This window comes from Protomyctophum parallelum, assembly GCF_964188405.1.
Source record: "Protomyctophum parallelum genome assembly, chromosome: 1".
NCBI classification, from domain to species: Eukaryota; Metazoa; Chordata; class Actinopteri; order Myctophiformes; family Myctophidae; genus Protomyctophum; species Protomyctophum parallelum.
In genome coordinates, this window is record NC_139697.1 from 79,138,721 (window position 1) to 79,150,734 (window position 12,014).

Genomic DNA, 12,014 nt, shown 5'->3' on the forward strand with positions numbered 1-12,014 from the left:
GTGGCTGCTGTTAAATTCTCAACTGTTCTGGATCTCATTATTTACATCAAAAGTTATGAGCTTTCTATCTAGCACCTCTGCTAGAACACTCCTTCATCGCAGTTCCTGTTTACACTGAGCATGTGCAAACCTCCCGCAGGAGCCTAGGCCGCGCCTCCGTGCACCATCCTCTTTATTCATTCTAGGGCTGGTCGCGGATAGTCGGCAAAGCCGGACAGCCAATGAAATTAACGAAGGCTTGCCTTTGTTGCCAGGCAGTTTTGCCATCTTTTTCACCCAATCAGAATTTTTCACTTTTCTTTGTAGGGGATTTGGAGACTGGAGTTCGATTCCCCCTCATGGAAGATGTATCCATAGTTAAAGTTAGTTATTGATCAGTTAACTGCCTGGTAATGGCATACCTGGATGTAAAATAATAAAATATGTTGAGTTATAATTGTACCACTGTGTCTGTGACTTATTTCTCTGCCCTTGATGTTCTACTCTATACTGCTTATATTTAGTTATGATGATTATAAAGAATGGAACCAAATGGTTCCATTTGTACACGCTCAGTTCAATTAACATTGATTTGAAATATAAATTGAGGGACCCAGAGATAGAAATGCCAGAAATGGGGGTCCGTAGACTAATGCATGTCAAAATGGGTGTCCTTGAAATTAAATGGATTGAGAATCACTGCTAGAGCCATAAAAAAGTCTTCCCTTATGGGGGTCCCTGGCATATGTTTTCAAATAGGGGGGCCGCGGGCTGATTAGTGTCAATGTGGGGGTCCTTGACATGAAAAGGTTTGGGAACCACTGGTCTAGATATAGAAATAGTATATAGTCATCATCATTGCCATAAATCATAGCACATCACACCATCCCTTTTTCTTTCAATGTAAATAAAATACTTTTAAGCATTTCTGTTGAACTCTGTGAAATTACACAACTCTTATATACATACAAAGATAAAGATAAATAGTATTAGAAAATAGATAAAATATTAAAAAAACTGTGGGATACAATATATAGTGCAAATGTATCAGCTAGCAACAGTTGAAATCCCATCCTAAAAATAAATCAAATGAAGAATGTATTGCTCTGTTTATGTAACAGAATTTATTCATACAGATGTATTTTGCTGTAAGCAGTGTAGAAGTACAGAGATACAGATAATGCTAAAAGGATAACACAGGCCTTGTTTCCATTCTGGTTCTATGTATTCAACTCATCAAGCGTGGGCAGTGTGTGTACTATACAGGTTGACATTGCAACACTGCAAATAAAAAATCTCTCTCCCTCCCACAGGGCCAAACTGGGCTTATTTCGCTGTGAACGTCCCACACCTGTCCTCAGACGATTGAGGGTTGTCCACTCCATGCGGGGCAGGTGCTGGCTGGCCATGGACATCTGTGGGATCCTTGATGTAGTGGTGAAGCCTGGATGTTCTGCTGCCTTCCACTGATCCCTCCATCTCGCCATCACCCAAGGAGGCCATCACCCAGGAAGCCTTGGAGGTGTCAGCTGGTGTTGTGTGAAGCAGTTCCTGGGCCTGTGTGGCAAAGGGGGTTGTATGGTTAACCCATTCTGGGCGGGAACCTCTTTTGGTGTTTTAAGGATCATGTTATACTTTAGCTATTGAAAAATTGCAGCTCTACAAGCTCATAGCGCTGTGCCGCACTACGAGCTTGTAGATCTGCTATGTTCTTCTTGAAAATGACAGTCATCCTCTTGCAGCAAGCTATACACCTTGAACAGTACAGTCATGACTCTTACTAAACACCAAAACTCAAGTGTACACTTACACTGTATGTTGGCTTGTTTACTGTTGAGTGAGAGACCCACAGTTTGGAAAACACTGCATTAGCTGTCTGGGTGTTATAAATATTGATATGACAATTAAAATTGCATTTCAATATCACACACATTATTTTGTTGTATTACTGTTGCATGGTAGACAATATATTTGGGTTTCAAGTGTGGTAATCTGAACACAGCGTCTTTACACTCTAGTGAAATGTTGCATTTCATATTTAATGTAAACATGCAACAGGACTCCTTCAAAACCGCTCTCAAAGGGCACCTACGGATGGCTGCAATTCGAAACTGGCCCCTGTAAAATCTGAATCCCCCCCACCGCCCCCCCTTTTCCCCTCACTGTATATGTATGTTTTCCCTTTTTGCTTCCTATAATTCCTGTTCTGTTCTTTAACTATATAGAAGTGTCTATTTGTATGTCTCTAAATGTTTTGATAAATTGAACAATGTGGACCCTGTTGTAAATGTGGCAGGATGGACGTGCAATGACACGGCCCATCTCCCATCCTTGTTGGTGGATGGATCAGAGTCACAGCCGTCCTCCGCCCACTGATTAGGGCTTGATGAGTGTCCTGGCTGGCTTTATAAGGTGACGTGTCGGCAGTGTTTGTCAGCTGTCAGTCTCTCTCTGCCACACTGCTGGTGGGTTTCACGGCCAGGAGTTATTCCGCCGCATTGAGGTGATCATCCTTAATGAAGCTGTCCTGTCGGGTGACAGTGTGTTTGGTCCGCACTTCAGTGCAGGTATGTTTCTATACGTTGCTGTTACGATCGCCTGCACTTAATAGTTGACTGTGAACTTGACTGAGCACTTGTTGTTGTTTTAGCCTTGGAGCTACTCGCTCTGGCCTGTGTCCTGTTCGGCGTGTTGTGAACCAACACCACGCCACCAGGTTGGTGTTCCTCCCTCTCCGCAGTATTTATATTCATTTGGTGTCTGTGATGCCATGGGAGTATAAACCTGGGCTCTTGTTGTTTACAGTTGTATTATTTACCTGGCTACCGCTGCAGTGGGTACAACGACGGTGCACGTTGGCCTCATTAAAGCGGGTGAGTTTGCGTGTCTTTGCTGTTCCTGCCTCAGTGACTAGTAGTATAAGAGTAGTATTTTAATACAGCCGTTGTGCTTTCAGGGCCAGTACTACACCTGCTGCTTTGCTGACCTTAACCTTCCACACACACACTCGTACCGCAGTGTTCGAGAGGGCTCATCCCACGGCCACGAGTGGTCCGTTCGGTGGTCGCCTGAATCGGGGCCCTGGTTGATTGTAGCCCATATCGGGCATCGTTATCTATATTCCGCCTATATTATAACGTATTCCACTTGATCTTGGTCGATATATGTATAGATACTTAGTGCTGTATTACCTCTAAATTGGATACGACTGGCTTGTATAGTGGTGCGATATTGATATATATGTATTTATGTATTATCTATATATAATATATATACCGCTCTATGCACTTTATAGCACTTTATAGCATTTTAGACCTTGGGAGCCTTTATTTATTGAACCGTCATCTTGCTGTATGAAATATCTAATTGCTTTTATAAACTTTTATGTTGCTGACCAAGTATTTTAATAAAGACTTTTGTATATTGGTTACACACGTTTCTGCCTTGCCTATATATATGTATACTGAATCTGCATTGGGGAGTCATTACGTGCTCCGGGTGTCCAGTATTGCATTTAGTAAATATCTCCTGGGGCGCAATTCCCCAGGTGGCGTAGTAGGCTACCTTAAGCAATACCACCTTACCACATTTGGCGTGGGTCGGCAGGACTTACAAATTAAGAATAGGCTTGGCAGAGACGTGTTTTTTTTTTCTTTTCTTTGTCTGTTTAGAACAATTGGTTTCTGTGGGTTTCTGTGTGGATTGTGGTTAATTTGTTCCTTTTTTTTTTTCCAGTGTGAAGCAAAGCAGCAGTGTGTGGTGGTGGGACGTGGGAGCACCCCCTTGGTCACCTGAATTGGCTCCCTGGTTTCCAAGGCAGGGGTTGGGTACTACTCCAATTGGTCGTAAGTCTTGGAAAATTTCTGTGCTCAGCATGGCTTCGGAGGCTGGGCTACAAGAGCTCAGGGACCTGGTAGCACAGCTGAGGGCAGATAATAGTTCACTGAGGCAGGAACAGAGAGAGGCACAACCAGGTGGTAGTAACATTGTCTCCTCTGAGGTGTCAGTCCCTTCCACTTTGGCACCTCCTTCGGGAGGGGCCAGTGCTATCGCACCAGAAAGGTTGGTCTTTGTGCCGCGAGATAGAAAGTGCCCGTATTTCAACGGCAGGTCAGGTGCAAGTGTAAACGAATGGGTTGAGGAGGCACAGGCTTGCATGCGCTATCTTTCGGCCATAGACCAAGCTTTTTTTCTGTTTGATCACTTGGAGGGAGAGGCACGGGAGGAGATAAGACATCGCCCTGCTGCGGAGAGGGAGGACCCCAATAGAATTATTGGCATTTTGAGAGACATGTACGGGTGCTCACAGTCCTATGTAGTTTTACAGGAGGCATTTTTCTGCAGGAAACAGCAGGACGGAGAAACATTACAGGAATTTTCTCTTGCTCTTCTGAGTTTAATGGAGAGAGTCAGACAGCGCTCACCGGCCGGCATGTCTAATGCAGGGGCCTTGTTGAGGGACCAGTTCACTGAACACGTCTTAGAGAGCTCCCTTCGACGGGAGTTGAAACAACTGGTACGTCGGCGTCCAACCAGTACCTTATTGGAGGTTAGAGAGGAAGCGATCCGCTGGGAGCGGGAGGGCATGCCAGGGGGGGCAAGGGGCCGTAGTTATTCCATCCCCTCGGCGCATGGCATCCAGTATGCAGTTCACAGCGGTGCACGTCCATCAGGCGGTAACGTACTTCGGTCGGAGGAGTCTAATGAATTGAAGGACATGCTAAAAACACAACAGGAGCAGCTAAATCAGCTCACTCAGGCCATGGCACTTCGACATGACACTCCAGCGACTAGTCGTCCACCACATGGGGGTCTGGTAATCTGTTGGAGGTGTCAGAATCGGGGCCATTTGGCCAGGGAATGTGAGGCCTCACGGCCGACTCTTTATCCTAAGCCCAAATTCCGTTCAGGCAGGAGAAAGCGGAATATTGACACTTGGTCTCGAGAGCACCCAACAAGATCTAAGCCGGAACGGCAAGAGTTGGTTGCGGATCCAGTCTTTCCAACGTGGCAACAGATGGCGGTGCCGGAACAGGTGGCTGAGGCAACTCAGGCCACCATCACAGCACCACCGGGTCATAGCTTGTCAGACGTGCCCATGTCACAGATGGGTCATTTACTTTCTTCCAAGCCCAACGAGATTGTGGCGATTGACTTCACCATCCTGGAACCTTCCCGGTCAGGTCACGAAAACGTCTTGGTCATAACTGACGTGTTCAGCAAATACACGCTGGCCATTCCCACTAGGGACCAACGGGCATCCACGGTGGCGCAAGTACTGGTCAATGAATGGTTTTATAAATTTGGGGTCCCTGGTCGCATTCATTCGGATCAGGACCGAAACTTTGAAGCATCCCTCATCCAACAGCTCTGTAGTCTGTACGGGATTCAAAAGTCTCGGACTACACCGTACCACCCTGCTGGCAACGGACAGTGTGAACGATTCAATCGAACTCTACACAACCTCTTGCGCACACTGCCATCCTTCCGTAAGACGGATTGGGTTGACTATCTCCCGCAGTTGCTATTCTGCTATAACACCACCCCCCATCAGGCCACAGGGGAGACTCCTCATTACTTACTGTTTGGTCAGGAACCACGTCTACCTGTGGACTTCCTGTTAGGGAGGGTCCCGGAACCGATAGCAGGCAGCGTAAACGCTTGGGTCACCGAGCATCAGAATCGGCTGCAGATAGCCTTTGAGGGGGCTCGGGATCGGCTGAAGATTGCGGCAGAGCGGAGAAAAGCCCTTCCTGACCCAAAAGTCCGAGACCCGTCCTTAGAGGAGGGCCAGCTGGTTTATCTCCGGGACCAACAGGTAGAGCAGTCACCTCCTCAGGTGGGTGACGATTACAGCGATGGCGACTGGTTTGTTCTGACATCAGAAGTACCCCAGGCCCCTTTGGCTTTGCCCGTAGATCCATCTCCAGTGGGGGCTGCCCTGTGTCCTTCTGGCCAACCAGATTCCACCTTGGCTGAGCCGGTCAACCCAGAAGAGAGCCCTACAGGGCAGTTGGATTTAGAACCCTCCGTTCCTCGGTTAGACGAACCGCTTATTAACGAAGATAGACAGGTGAGTCCAGAGTGTGGGGAAGCTGATCCGAATCGGAAGGATTCACCCCCCACTGTGCTGGTGGCTCTCGAAACATCTGCGGTTGTGCCGGTAGACTTGCTGTCCAGCAGGTTACTTCCACTCCCTACATCTGACGAAATTGGCGAGGCAGTCCGGAGAACGGGGAGGTCTACAGCGGGCCAACATTCGAACCGTTACCATCTCCCACAGGCAGTGGATAGGGGGTTTGCATCGAATGCTGTCTCAGCTTCGTCCAGCCCTTGGCGTGGTCATCGTCGGGACGACGATGCAAATGGGTGGGACGGATTGTGGCAGGATGGACGTGCAATGACACGGCCCATCTCCCATCCTTGTTGGTGGATGGATCAGAGTCACAGCCGTCCTCCGCCCACTGATTAGGGCTTGATGAGTGTCCTGGCTGGCTTTATAAGGTGACGTGTCGGCAGTGTTTGTCAGCTGTCAGTCTCTCTCTGCCACACTGCTGGTGGGTTTCACGGCCAGGAGTTATTCCGCCGCATTGAGGTGATCATCCTTAATGAAGCTGTCCCGTCGGGTGACAGTGTGTTTGGTCCGCACTTCAGTGCAGGTATGTTTCTATACGTTGCTGTTACGATCGCCTGCACTTAATAGTTGACTGTGAACTTGACTGAGCACTTGTTGTTGTTTTAGCCTTGGAGCTACTCGCTCTGGCCTGTGTCCTGTTCGGCGTGTTGTGAACCAACACCACGCCACCAGGTTGGTGTTCCTCCCTCTCCGCAGTATTTATATTCATTTGGTGTCTGTGATGCCATGGGAGTATAAACCTGGGCTCTTGTTGTTTACAGTTGTATTATTTACCTGGCTACCGCTGCAGTGGGTACAACGACGGTGCACGTTGGCCTCATTAAAGCGGGTGAGTTTGCGTGTCTTTGCTGTTCCTGCCTCAGTGACTAGTAGTATAAGAGTAGTATTTTAATACAGCCGTTGTGCTTTCAGGGCCAGTACTACACCTGCTGCTTTGCTGACCTTAACCTTCCACACACACACTCGTACCGCAGTGTTCGAGAGGGCTCATCCCACGGCCACGAGTGGTCCGTTCGGTGGTCGCCTGAATCGGGGCCCTGGTTGATTGTAGCCCATATCGGGCATCGTTATCTATATTCCGCCTATATTATAACGTATTCCACTTGATCTTGGTCGATATATGTATAGATACTTAGTGCTGTATTACCTCTAAATTGGATACGACTGGCTTGTATAGTGGTGCGATATTGATATATATGTATTTATGTATTATCTATATATAATATATATACCGCTCTATGCACTTTATAGCACTTTATAGCATTTTAGACCTTGGGAGCCTTTATTTATTGAACCGTCATCTTGCTGTATGAAATATCTAATTGCTTTTATAAACTTTTATGTTGCTGACCAAGTATTTTAATAAAGACTTTTGTATATTGGTTACACACGTTTCTGCCTTGCCTATATATATGTATACTGAATCTGCATTGGGGAGTCATTACGTGCTCCGGGTGTCCAGTATTGCATTTAGTAAATATCTCCTGGGGCGCAATTCCCCAGGTGGCGTAGTAGGCTACCTTAAGCAATACCACCTTACCACATAAACAAGTGTAATGCTTAATTGGGTCGTCCACTCACAGTTAACATTCTTTGTATTGAGTTTGTGCTTGAAATGTACTGTAATTCTGCAAACTGTTAATAAATATTTCAATCAATCAATCAATCAAAAACTAAGGTGAGGCAGTCAGGTCACAGCGCTGTAGGGCTTCGAACCCTATATCCAGGCAGAAGTTTGGATAGTACTATACCAGTGCTTTTTTTGCTTTGCAACACCATGCCTTATACTTGCATGTGAATTATTTTGTTATGACTACTTATACTGTTCTACTAATAACTTTGCATTGTGAATACAACATATTAACCACAGTGTGGTTGCAGTGTAATGCTAAAGATTTAATCACAGGGCTGTCTGCTTCATGTATTATAATTAAAAGTGCATTCTGATTCTGGTATTGTGAATCAATGTAAAACTTCAGTGTTTACTGACTGACCGTAGACCTATAATAACAATAGCAGTGAGTCTCAGACTGGGGTCCGGGGACCCCCAGGGATGCCCAGATTTTGCCACTATAAAGCCTATGAAACTAGGCGATCTACGAGCTTGTTGATCAGCAATTTTCAACAAAACAGACCATTAAACTCAGTCAAATAAATGTTAAATCGTGAAATATAACATCGGGTCTTAATTGTGTAGGGTCTAAGGAGTAAACACTGATACAGTGATTTGTTATTTTGTCTGCTGCAGGTTGCTACGCAGGGTTCAGCCAAATGGTAACAGTCAGCACAGTACACAATTAACAGATCCCTGATCGATCTATAAACGAATCCACTACATTCACCAAGACAGCTAAGCATTAAAACGTTTCCTTTGACAAGTCAGAAAGTGATCTGTCCGTGCCCCATTGAGCCATACAACTCTGTTTACGATGATGCTAACACGCTAATTCGATTAGCATCCCTTCCTTTGTCAAAGACGTGCAAAATAAAAATAATCTGTCAATGTATACACATTATGTTACACGTCTTTATCAGCTTTTCTGTGGTCAAGACAATGCATTTTACCCACCTGTCACTGCTGTCAGTTTCTGCTGCAGCTCGGGACTTCATGTATGTGGCGTAAACATAAAAAATGCAGAGACATAAATCCAGGCATTAATCTCGTCCAAAAATATATAAAATAAATATATTAAAACGCCAAGGTAACTGCTTAAAGGGTCTACTTTCCACCATCAGTACGCATGCCAAACACTCACTCAGCAGTCTCAGCTCACTGACTCTAATTCAATGTCTTATGATTATGAATATAATGAAATGTAAATGTGTCTTATAAACCCATGGGGGTTGGGCACTTGTGTGCAGAACACGAAAATAAAATAATCAATCAAAAATCAATCAACAATCAATCATAGCAAAAATAGTTGAAAATGAACTACGCCGACACGCCATCCATACGACGTTGATACGCCGACCTCTCTCTGTCAGACAGTTTTTGACTATTTTTGTGTTTTCAGACAGTTGAAAGTGAACTGAAAATGAACTACGCCGACACGCCGTGCACACGACGTTGATACGCCGTCTCTCTCTTGGACAGCGTAGTAACGGCGTATGGGGCTCACGCTGGAAATGTAAGAGATTTCCTCAGTGATAGAATGAAAAAGTTACAGCTATATCTTTAATGGATTTAACAGATGGAATTAATTATTACAACTAGGCCTAGTCTTTAGTGGATTAATTTGATACAATTAAGCGATGGAATGAATAATTATAACTAAATGTCTTTAGTAAAGAAGTCAAATGTACATAAACATTTATATTAAAATAGCTTAAAACGTGACAAATGTATATGTCTGTGCTTGCTGACTTTAGGTTTGGTTCTTCGTCAGGTCTGACTCTTTAGTCCACTGGTAATGTCTGCGCCTTGTTGATGGGCGCGTTCGGAAATACCACACCGGAGCACACTCGCCTATTAGTTTGCATTGCACAGTGGGCTCAGTGCGCTATTTCCGAACGCGCCCGATATGAGGTCCGGGGTTCGCCTCCCAGCCGAGGTTACACTTTGAACCAGTGTTTCTTTCTACAGTAGCTACATTGGTTTTTCTATCACTGAGTGGAATCAAACCAAGGAGGATGAATGATGGATCTCTCACACAGTCACACTTAAAGACTTGAGAGACGGTAGACCACTGTTAATGAACTCAATTAGAACTTTTAATGATTTGCGAGTTCAAGGTTTAAAGTTAAAGTTAAATGTTGTTATCTAAAATGCCTAACAACACCAACGACGGAAAAACATCTGCCCTCTGAACACTAGCCGCTTTACACAGCGAGTGAGCTGTACGCCCTACATAAGAAATGCATGCATTCGTTATTTGATCCCTGCGATTAAATCCAACTGGTGTCATCACTCATCATCATATACATTATTACAGTCACCAGGGGGCGCTCTGTAACAAGACGATCTGACGACGAACTAGAAGAAAATGTATGGTGTGTGGTCCTGCTGATTGAGCTGAGCAGGAGCCTGGAGGACATCAATCCATCCATGGGGAGGTCAGAAGGTGAAAAGGAGGAAAGCAGCCATGGCGTCGCATTCCCCTCAGCTGTATGGATGTATTGTGACAATCCACTCTCTGGAGTCTGGAGGTGATGGAAGGAACCCATCATCACTCATCAGCCACACTCAGCGACAGATACAGGTCCAGTGGACACCTCAATGTTAAATTAGCATCCCCAAAACGTAAGTCTATGCTTTGGAAAATGGTTGGAATAATAAATGTAAAGTATATGATTTGAACATGCCCAGTACGTCTTTAAAACAACTTTATTGACCCTTCAATTCCTTGTTTATCCCCGAAATGACTGCACATCACAGGTTTTGTATTTTGTAGAAATATAGGGCCGTAAAACATATATAGTGTATTTGGCCACTCATTTATCAAAAAAATCAGGTGCCCACTGTACCGTTATCCATCATCTAACTGTAAGACACATGCAATCAACATGCTTCCTATATACATTGGTTTTACGTTTATCCTTTCATTCATCATTCATTTTTATTCATCGTTTATCCTTTCATTCATCGTTTATTATAACTACACAAGCCTTACATTATATTTGGGCTAATCGAAATTAGCGGATCTACAAGCTTACTTGATCTTGTAAATCTATTTCTTCTATTTTAATGCCTGGATTGACTGAGATCATATACAACTACTCTCATCACAGCTGCATCATCTTCTCTGAACCACAGCATCCTCTGGTGTTGGCAGCGGTTACTTATGAGGATTGACAATTTTGATTTGTATCATTTCTGTTGTCCGTATGCAGTAAAATTGTGCATTTATATAGGTCCTTTATCCAGGGCACTTTACAGAGATTGTGCATTACATTCACACACCAACGCTGGAGGAAACCATGCAAGGCACCAACCTGCACATCCGGAGCAATTAGAGGTTCAGAGTCTTGCTCAAGGCCGCTTCAACACTGACTCTGGGGGAGCCCGGGGTTTGAACTGGGAACCTTGCGGTTGCAATCCAGTCACTCTACCCCTGAGCCACCACCGCCTGCCAGTACACCTAGTACGCCTGTGTTTCCCCTCTTCATGCAGGCAATATATAAAACTATTTGATATATTTGTCCATAGCTTCAGAACCTAAAGGGAACGAGGCAAGCATTCTGTTGGATTCATATGATGCAGTAAAATTGCAATGACCTTTGTACTCCACTAGAATGCAGCACAGGATCACAGCTCCCATCACATAAACACTGCTTTCACTGTGCCCTGCATCCATACCTAGATTGGTGGTACTGTAAATTCACTAGACTGTATCTATACGATTGAATTCCTAGATTTTCACAAAAGAGCATTTATAGTCAACATCTACAAAGTCTAATCTGCATTTTCCTGGGACATTATCCCGGCTGCATTGCAGAAAATGTACAGTCTAAACTAGAAAGCACTAGTGTCTATTTAAAACAGAGGTTTTTTGACTGGGGCGGCTGTGGCTCAGGAGGTAGAGCAGGTCGTTCAATGATCCCTGGGTCGGCGGTTCGAATCCTGGCACCTCCTGTCCACATGTCGAAGTGTCCTTGGGCAAGACACTGAACCCTACAATGCCTAATGAGTTGGTCGGTGTGAGCTTGCCACCATTGGTGTGTGAATGTGGGAAGTGAGGACGCTGGCGTCGACTGTTCGCCGCTTCATCTCCCAATGTATGAATGAATGAACCATTGTAAAGCACTTGGAAAAGCACTATAAAATGCAAATCATTATATTTATGCCTGTCATAACTTCACCCCCCTCCCTATCTAATTATCGGCATATACTCAAAATCAAATCGGATCGGGAGCAAAAAACCTGATCGGGACAACCCTAATTATCATACAATACTCTTTT